The sequence below is a fragment of the Prionailurus viverrinus genome, chromosome C2, assembly GCF_022837055.1.
Source record: "Prionailurus viverrinus isolate Anna chromosome C2, UM_Priviv_1.0, whole genome shotgun sequence".
NCBI classification, from domain to species: domain Eukaryota; kingdom Metazoa; phylum Chordata; class Mammalia; order Carnivora; family Felidae; genus Prionailurus; species Prionailurus viverrinus.
The window spans coordinates 14,787,139-14,797,766 of NC_062569.1; the positions used below are offsets into that span (position 1 = coordinate 14,787,139).

Here is a 10,628-nt window from a genome sequence, read left to right on the forward strand (position 1 = left end):
CCGTTATTAAGACTTGTTATAGCTACAGTGATTGAGACTGTGCAATATTGACAGACGTAAATGGACATGAACCAATGAAACAGTGTAGAGAATTCAGAGAAAGAATACAACCCACACAAATACGCCAAACTGGGTTTTTTCCAAAGGTGCAAGCACAATTTAATGAAGGAAGCTTAGCCTTCTCAGCAAGTAGCACTAAGGCAATCCATAGTTTAAAAAAAAAATAATAAAAAGACCCCGGGGTGCCTGGGTGGCTGTCAGTTAAGCACCCCACTCTTGATACCAGCTCAGGTCATGATGTCACGGTTTGTGGGATCGAGCTCCGCATGGGGCTCTGTGCTGACAGCATGGAGCCTCCTTGGGATTCTCTCTCTCTGCCCCTCCCCCACTTGTGCACGCACTCTCTCTCTTTCTCTCTCTCTCTCTCCCTCCTTCTCAAAATAAATAAATGAATGTTAACAAATGGGGTGTAAAAAAGAGACAAAAAGACCCAAACATTTACTTAAACTTCACACCTTATAAAAAGTATCTCAAAATTCACTGTGGGCTTTAAAGTGAAACTATAAAATTTTAAGGAACAAACAAGAGAGAAACTCTGGGAGCTGGGACCAGGCAGAGTTCTTTGACTTGACACCAGAAGCATCATCCACAAAAGGAAAAATTTATAAATTTTACCCCATCAAAATTAAAAACTTTGCCCAGCAAAAGATTCTGCTAAGAAAATGCAAATGCAAACGATGGTGTGGGAGAATATATTTGCAAACCATGTATCTGACAAAGGCTAGCATCTGGAATATATAAATTGCTTTCAAAACTCGAACTCCACAGTAAAAAAGTAAACAATCCAATTAGAACATTGGGAAAGGATATGAAGAGACATTTCACCAAAGATATACAGATGGCAAATAAGCACATGAAAAGGTGCTCCACATTATTAGCCATTAGGGAATGCAAATTAAAACCGCAATGAAATATCGCTACACGCTTATCAGAATGGTTAAAATAAAAAATAGTGACAATGCCAAATGCTGGCAGGATGTGGAGAAACTGGATGACTCATACATTGCTGATGGGGATGTAAAATTGTTTGGGCGCTCTGGAAAACAGTTTGGTGGTCTTTAAAAAAATTAAACATGTAACCACCATATAAGCCAGCAATTGCATACCTGAACATTCATCTAGAGAAATGAAGATTTGTGTTTACATAAATCTGTATGAGAATATTTATAGCAGTTTTATTCATCGTATCTCCAAACTAGAAACAACTCAGATGTCCTTCAACTGGTGAATGGGTAAACAATCTGTGGTACATCTGTACCATGGAAGGCTGCTTGGCAATAAATAGCAATGAACTATCGATTTACCCAACAACTTGGTTGCAAACCCAAAGAACTGGGCTGAGTAAATAAGCCAATCACAAGAGGTTACCTCATTTCCATTGTATGTTCCCACATGTATAACATTTTGAAATAGTAAAATTACAGAAATCGGATCAGGGGCTAAGGAGAGAATGGGGACAGAAGGCAAGAGGGTGACTATAAAAAGATAACCCCAGGCATCCTTGTGGTAATGGAACTGTTCTGTATCTTGACTACATGAATGTCAATATCCTGGTTGTAATGTTATACTATAGCTTTGCAAGTTGTTACCATTGAGAGAAACTGGATAAAGGCTACGTGAGCTCTCTCTGTACTATTTCTGACAACTGCATATGAATCTATAATTTTTTAATGTTTATTTATGAGAGAGAGACAGAGTGTGAGCAGGGGAGGGGCAGAGAGAGGGAGTCACAGAATCTGAAGCAGGCTTCAGGCTCTGAGCTGTTAGCATGGAGCCCAATGCGGGGCTTGAACACATGAACTGCGAGATCAAAGTCAGATGCTTAACCGACTGAGCCACCCAGGTACACCTGAATCTATAATTCTTAAAACTGCATGAGTCTACAATTATGTCAAATAAAATTTTTTTAATGTTTATTTATTGTTGAGAGAGAGAGTGAGACAGCACAAGCAGGGGAGAGGCAGAGAGAGAGGGAGACACAGATACGGGCGCCTGGATGGCTCAGTCAGTCGAGTGTCTGACTTGATTTCCACTCAGGTCGTGATGTCATGGTAATGAGATTGAGCCCCAAGTTGGACTCTGTGCTGGGTGTGAAGCCTGCTTAAAATTTTCTCTCTCTCCCCCTCTGCCCCTCCCCTGCTCACACACGCACATACTCCCTCTATCTCTCTCTCCGTCTCTAAAAAGAAAGAAGGAAAGAAAGAAACAAAGAAAGAAAAAGAAAATTAAAAAAGAAGTTCTATCTGAGTTGGAGTCAAGCACGTTCTGGAATCCTCAGGTACACAGAGAAGCGAAGAGGCTTGACTTTTTTCCAGTGTTATTCTTACCCTTCCACATTTCTTACCTGTATAAAGGTTGTGTGGTGTAGAGGAAAATATATATTGTCTCAGTCATGAGATCTAGTTCTCAGTCATGAGATCTACTCAGCTCTAGTCTGAGTTCTACTGCTACGTAGAAGTTGGATTTGGGCTGAATTAATTAGGCTTCTTTTGCCTCAGTTCCCTCACTTAAAACATGATGTCATAGACTAAAGTTTTTTTTAAGAATGCTTTATGCTTGAAAATTGTGTATATCACCATCTGATGGTCTATAGTAGTTCGTCAGGAGATTTGAGAGCAGAGTTCATAACTTAAAGTTCCCTTTTTTTAATGTTTATTATTTATTTTGAGAGAGAGGGAGTGCTAGCAGGGGAGACGGGCAGAGAGAGAGAGAGAGAGAGAGAGAGAGAGAGAGAGAGAATCTTAAGCAGGCTCCATGCTCAGTGTGGAGCCTGATGTGGGGCTCGATCCCATAACCGTGAGATAATGATCTGAGCCAAAATCAAGAGTCGGACACTTACCTGACTGAGCCACCCAAGTGCCCCCAGAGTCTGTAACTTAAAGCCAAATTTCTGACAATCCAAGGAGTCATTGGGTACAAGTGTAATGCTGTCTCTTCCTGGGCCCAGCTTTCCAATCAGACCTATCAAAGCATAGATCGCATAATATGACCCTAGACAGCGATAACAGATGTGGGCCTAATTTTTTCTACCAAGCATGAACATATACCCAAGCAGATGTTAGGGCTGAGCATTTTTTTGTTTTGTTTTTGGTTTGTTTGTTTTTAGCCTCTTGGCTTCCAGTTCTTGTGATGAATTTGTTTGGAGGCACACTGCATTATTTTTCAAACTGGGAAAAACCCTCCTGGCAACAACTATTTTTTAAGTGTAAGAACATCTTCTAGCTTCCTTTAACCCAACTGAAAAATATTTAAAGGAAAGAAACAACTGGTGTCAAGCAAGAGAAAAAAATAGTTGAGAATCTCCTAGGAGCTACACAGATGATTTTATTCTATCTCTACTGTACCTAGCAAGATGATAAATGTTAGACATCTGTCAGTCTATAATACTTCAGGACTGTTGGTGAGAAACCAAAAACTATTGGGTGGGGCCAGGGTTTGGGGGGTGTCTGTCTTTTTGATTGCTAAGGAAATTATGTAGACTTAGTTTCAATTGCTTCTTGAAAATTTCCACATCAGAGAATTTTGGTTTGCCCTAGCATGGCAGCTGGTATATAGGGTCTAACATTGTTTACTTTCTGTCTTTATTTGTCAAGCAATGGCGTGATTTTATTGGTGGTAATAAACTGAACTGGCATCCAGGTGAAAAAGTTTCTTAAGCATGAGGAAATATTGAATCATGTGACTGAGGTTAGAAAGAGTTCAGGAAAGAGTTAGATAGGAAAGAAGTTAATCAAAATACTGTAATACGGGCAGAGGTAAGCATTCCTGAGGATCTATGCAGAAAATCTTTCACTGAATGTGTATAGAAGACATTTACACTCATCCTCAGTAACTCGCCCTTTATCCCTCCCTCTTTTCTTGGGTCTCTAATAAGCATGCCCTGCACCTAGAGACTGCTATGTAGTAAAACCCCACGGTAAGCATGCTTGTTGAATGACAGCAAGAAATGAGTAGATGAATGAGTAAACAAAGGAATTAGAGACTATACTTCCTACTCACTGCCTACTACTAAAATGAAAAATTTATAATCAATATGTGCTTAATGGGTTCTGTAGGAAAGACATAAATTTTAAGCCTTGCTTTATTATTTACTGTGTGTTTTGGCAACTTACTGAGCTCCCCTAAGACATAGTTACTTAGTCTAAAAATGAGAAGAATGATACCACAAACTTCAAAAGAATGTTGTAAGCACTGACATTTTCATACAAATTGCACAATGTCCAGCACATAATAAGCAATAAAACAGATGAGGCATTATTGTGGTCACCATTATTGACAAAAAAAAATTTCATTTGTAGTTAACAAACTTCCTACAAAGAAAACTCAGGTCAAATGACTTCGTTAGTGAATTCTCTCAAATATTTAAGGAAGAAATAACATCAATTCTACACAAAGTCTTTACGGAAGTTATAAGAGAAGAAAACATTCTAAGAAGCCAGCATTACTCTAATACTAAATCCAAGACGTAAGAAAACTACACACCAACATCCCACATGAACACATTAGGAAACTGAACAAAAAAATTAGCAAATTAAATTCAACAATATAGAAAAGGATAACCCATTAAGGGCATTCTTGGGCCACGTTGGCTTAACATCTAAGAATCGGTCACCCCATATTAACAGATAAAAAAATAAACATCGTATGATCACCTCAAAATAGGTACAGAAAAAGTTTTGATAAAATCTAACATGCAATTATGGTAAAAAAAAAACAAAACAACTCTCCACAAACTAGGAATAGAAGGAAGAAAATATAAAATAAACCAAAAGGAAATAGAAGGAAATAATTCATTTAAAGCTAAAATTAAAAAGAAATATAAAAATATAAAAATATTTCTAAAAATTAAAAAATAAAATTTAGACATGAAACTAAGATAAGTTTCTTCAAATAACTGAATTTAATGGATAAATAATATACTAAGGAAAACTATAAAAGAAGGGGGAAAAAAGACAATATTAGGAATGAAATAGGAAAGAACTACAACAGTTATTAAATAAGTTCCAAAATTTTAAGTAATTATTTTGTGTTCCTTTCACCAAAAATTTGAAGGTCAAGACTGAATGAAAATAGTCAAAATAAAATGGGGAAAACACTCAGGAAAAGATATATAAGCTAAATTGTCTAAAATCCAAACAGGAAACTGAGGTTTGTCAAAGATCTACTCTTTGAAAGTGTGCCAGGATCAGAGTAAACCTAACCCTCCAGAAACAGGTAATTTCCACGTTATTCAGATGAGAAAGCCAACAGAAACCTCAAAGCCAAAAATATTAACACTGGAAGAAATAGGCTGGTAGGTTAGCACTTATATATATACAAAAATTTCTAAACAAAACATCAGCAAATCAAATGCAGAAAATAATTAAAACAATAAGACACTATTTTTAAGGATGACTCACACACTTAAAAAAAAAAAAAACCTATTAACACAGTGTTAGTTCCTTAGTATAAAGTGGTGCCAAAAAGGACAATAAAAATACCAAAATTGTACTGAAGACATGAAATAATGTTTGCATAAATAGGGAGATATGTCATATGCTTAAATGGAAACACTAAATATATAAATTTAAGATGATTCTGTACCAATCCCAATTATTTCATATATGTGTTTAATTTTTAACTTGACAAACTGATTATGGAATCCCTTGAATAAGTGAGTGAGAATAGCCAATATAGTTTAGAAAATGAATTATAGGGGCGCCTGGGTGGCGCAGTCGGTTAAACGTCCGACTTCAGCCAGGTCACGATCTCGCGGTCCGTGAGTTCGAGCCCCGCGTCGGGCTCTGGGCTGATGGCTCGGAGCCTGGAGCCTGTTTCCGATTCTGTGTCTCCCTCTCTCTCTGCCCTTCCCCCGTTCATGCTCTGTCTCTCTCTGTCCCAAAAATAAATAAACGTTGAAAAAAAAATTTAAAAAAAAAAAAAGAAAATGAATTATAATGAAAGGTTAGCACTATCAGATAAACCAATTACAGGAGCAGAATCTGGAGAAACTCAAAAACAGTTGGAAATTTAACATGTACTAACAATAGTAGTTTATATCCTGGGGGAAAATGGATTGATGCAACTTGTGTTAAAGCAACTGGATATCTGTATTTAAGGAAATAGATGATAGCTTGAATTGTAAAAATAAATAAATAAATAAATTTCATCTGGATTAGAGATCTAAATATAAAAAAATGATAGAAGTATTAGAAGAAAATGTACAGGAAATAATTTTTTTAAGTTTGGTATTGGGAAAACTTAAAATCCAAAATCTCTCAGCAAAAACTTAATAATAAATATAATTATATGAGTGTTAAAAACATTATTAAAGCAAAGAGTACATAAACAAAAATGAAAATGGCAGACTAGGAGAAAACAATAGTAATATATGACACATAAAGGATTAGTTAAAATACAAAATGCATTTATATAAACATGGGATATACAAGTACATATAAATATAGATATGGTACAGATATAAACATGGAAAAGCCAATCTAATAGGAAATTGAGCAATAGGTATAAACAGGAAGTTTACACAAAAATAAACACAAATGACAACAAACATAGAAAAAGATGGTAAACATTAGCTGTAACTAAGGAAACACAAATTTAATTTAATTTAATTTTAATTTAATTTTATGTTTAGGAAACACAAATTTTAAAATAGAAGTCATTTTGCTTCTCTGTGGCTAAAATTTAAAAGATTAACAAGAGCCAATGTGGGCAAAAGTTCTGGAAAAGAAGCATTTGCAGGTTGCTAAGGACTTATTGGGTATAATGTTTGATGAAAAAGTTGTCAGCGACAAAGCTAACTTTAGGATTTCATCATGTCTCAAGTGTCACAAGCCTAAAAAGATATGTGTACAAACATGCTCACTGGACCAGAGGTTGTAACAGAAACTGTGAAAATGCCCATCAGTAACAGAATGTCTAAGTAAATTATGGTACACTCATGAGAGTGCAACCCCAATAGGAAATCACGAGGTAGATCCACATTTACGGATCTGAAAATATGGCCAGGATGCTATTAAGTTAACAAAAGAAAAGTTATAAAACAATGTCTATCATATGATTCCATTGTTCTATAAAAGTTACAATAGATGGAGAGGTAGGTGATCTTTATGTTGCTTTTGTTATCTTTGAGCCTTCATCTTGGCATTGAACTGAGTCTTTAAGCTCGTGTGCTTGTGAGCACAGGTGAAATTCAGGAGTCCCATCAACCATCCTCACCTGGAACCACGTAGGCAGAACCACAGAGGGGTGCCTAGGATACTCAATTCAAGAAGGGAGCACTTGGGTCCTTTAAGAAACTTTATAAAATAGGGGTGCCTGGGTGGCTCTGTCGGTTAAGCATCTGACTCTTGATTTCAGGTCAGGTCATGATCTCATGGTTCATGAGATCAGTCCCATCAGGCTCTGTGCTGCCAGCTCAGAGCCTGCTTGGGATTCTCTCTCTCTCTCTGCACCTACCCACTCGCACATGCAAGTGCTCACACATACTCTGTCTCTCAAAATAAATAAATAAAGTTTATAAAAAAGAGAAACTTTATAAAATATGCAAAAGAGTGTATACGCGTGTGTGTGCACGTGTGTAAACAGTAACTCAAAGTAACAGTGGTTTGGAGCAGAGAGAATACATGATTACAACCCTTGTGCATGTATCCATTCAACAATCAGTCAGTAAATACTCATTGAGTGTTTTCTGTGTGCCTTGCTAGTCTAAGTGCTGGAAATACAGTAGTAAAGCAAAGTGCGTACTTTCATGGAGCTTATATTTTAGTTCCGTCACTACTGAGAATGCAGATGAACATGAATCGCCTCCCCTCTGAAAGTTACTTCCTCTAATTTTGGCCTGAGATTATTCTAGTTCTTGCTCTGAGGCCACATTTTCCTGACCCCTTAAAAGAATTCTAATTGATTCTGAATTGATGAAAGTTAAAGTTTAGGATTAATTTTAATGCTGGCTTTGAGCGGCGATTGGATTTCCTATTCCAATTTGAAATTACTCTTCTCACCTTTCTGCGTACATCATCACCACCACAAACTACTTAGTAACTACGACACTAACGGGTTTGCCAAGACGCCCTCCCCAGGAGCCACGGAAAACTTCACTCTTCTTAATCTCATTCCATTTCTCTTTAATTCAGTTCTCAGCAGCTCTCTTATTGAATGGATAAAGCCATCTCCTTCCAAAGGTGATCCCTCATTTTCCACCGTGAAAATATCTCTGAGCCCTTAACATTCTCTCTGGCCTCAAAGGGGGAGATCTTCTTTGTAAACTTCTTCTGCATTTATCTCTTTCCTCCCCCACAGCATCAATCTTTCTTGTACTGATTTCTTTGCCTTTACCTTCAAACATAAAGATCTCTTTTAAAGGCACAGAATAAAACTGCTTTCAGACCCTGCTGCCTCTCAAGCTAGGGGCTCCCTGCCACCAAACTCTTCGAGTTGGGCTCACCTCGGGCTGCCTCTCTCCCTGTCATTGGCTTCCTTACTCCCAGTGGCCTTTCCTCACCTCAGAAGCTGCACTCACAAAGCTCCCGAGGCAACCAATCACCCAATCTAGTCCTCTTTTTCTCATTTTCCTTTTGCTTTTGCTTTTGGTGTTTGTTTTTTTTCTAAAGTTGTTGTATTTTGTTTTGAACACAATTGTCTACCTTCTAACCCTTGAACCACTCTCTGTTGGCCCCTTAAGCTTCTAGTTTCCAATCTGCTTGTTCATTGGTCCAGTCTGATGCTTTCAGAATCCTCTCCTACGGACTACCAGTTGCCGCTGTCTACAGCTGCCTAACCCATTATTAACATACCCTTTGGGGTCTGCCCCACCTAATTCTCCAATTCTGACTTCTTTTCCAAGGGCCACCTCTGCATCTCCAGTCATCTACCAGACAGCTGCATTTGGGTAGTAGTCTGACAGACTAAATTAAGTATGTCTGAAGCCAGACCCTTCACCTTCCCTGAGAAACTAAGCCTGATGTTTGGCTCTCACCTCTCTCAATAGTCTGTTTGGCCACACTTACTCTGTGTTTCCCAAGACCAGATTCTTTGTAGCTTTTCTCATTCCCATTGTTTTCTTTCTTTCTTTCTTTCTTTCTTTCTTTCTTTCTTTCTTTTTATTTATTTTAATTTTTAATGTTTTATTTATTTTTGAGAGAGACAGAGCATGAGTGCGGGAGGAGCAGAGAGAGAGGGAGAAACAGAATGCGTAGCAGGCTCCAGGCTCTGAGCTGTCAGCACAGAGCCCGACGCGGGCTCAAATCCATGAATGCGAGATCATGACCTGAGCCAAAGTTGGGTGCTCAACTAACTGAGCCACCCAGGTGCCCCTATACTTTCTCTTCTTAAATGAATATATGCTTCTGAAGTAAAATGGCCATTGCATCCATTAGGAATTCTGCTTGTTTGCTAGTTACAGAGACCTGAAATAACAGTGAATTAATCATGGTTGAATTTATAAAGAAATAATATGACAAGCAGCCTAGGACTGGTGTTCATCAGAGAGACTCAGACTCTATCCTTATGCTTTGTCTTCGTTAAACTGTGGCTATCAACATTAGAGTGTCTTCATTAACACGGTATAGCTGTTGGAGTTTCAGCCATCAAGTCTACATTCAGGCAGGAATGAAGAGGAAATAGGGAACAACAAAATAATGTTTCCCAGATGAGTCATTCCCTTTCATTGGGCTCTCCAAAAGCTCCCTACCCACCCAATGACTTAGGCTTAAATCCAGTCAAGACAGGCTGTGAAAATGCAGTGTTTTAGGTTACATTACCATTTTGAATAAACTTCATGTTTTGTTAGTAAGAAAGGAGAAAATTGGTTCCACAAATATGTATTGATCATATTTTATGTGCCAGACCCTGTTCTAGTTCCTAGGAATAAAACAATGAACAAAATGCATAAAGATTCTACCTTCGTGGACCTCACATTTATAGTGCATGGACAGGGGCGCCTGGGTGGCTCTCTCGATTGAGTGTCCAACTTTGGCTCAGGTCACTATCGCATGGTTCATGAGTTCGATCCCCGCGTCGGGCTCTGTGCGGGTGGCTCAGAGCCTGGAGCCTGCTTCGGATTCTGTGTCCCCCTCTCTCTCTGTTCCTCCCCTGCTCACACTGCATCTCTCTCAAAAAATAAATGAAGATTAAAAAATTTAAAAACAATAGTTCATGGACAAAGTAAATAGGCAAATAATCCAGTAAACTTGTAGTCAGGAAAGTCTTCACTTATAAGATAATTTTTTTGTGGAGACCTGAAAGAAGTGTCAAAGCAAGATATGCAGATATCTGAGGGAAGAACACTTTAGGCAAGAGAAGAGGGAGTGCAAAGGCCCTGATGAAGGAAGGTGTTTGACATGTTTGAGTAAAGAGAGGGCTGATGGGATGGAATGGAGGAGAAAGACAGGAGCAGTAGGAGATGAGGTCATAGTAGCAGGGAGAGGTCAGGTAGTAGGAACTCTAGAACAGTGTTTTTCCAGTGAGTCAGATGCAAAGCCATTGGTGAGATTTCAAAGAATCACTCTGGTTCTTCATAGAGAATAGACAGTGGGAAGATCCAGGAGAAACTGAGAGGTCAGTTAGGAAGC

At 38.2% G+C, this 10,628-nt stretch overlaps 1 long non-coding RNA gene across 1 annotated transcript in view; it reads left to right on the forward strand.

The window, feature by feature from the left end:
* Positions 1–10,373: 10,373 nt before the first annotated feature.
* The window catches only part of LOC125175772 (uncharacterized), a 42,552-nt gene continuing 42,297 nt past the window's right edge, over positions 10,374–10,628 (forward strand). The window contains exon 1 of the long non-coding RNA XR_007155958.1: positions 10,374–10,614. This is a non-coding gene — a long non-coding RNA (uncharacterized LOC125175772). The remainder of the gene's footprint in view (positions 10,615–10,628) is intronic.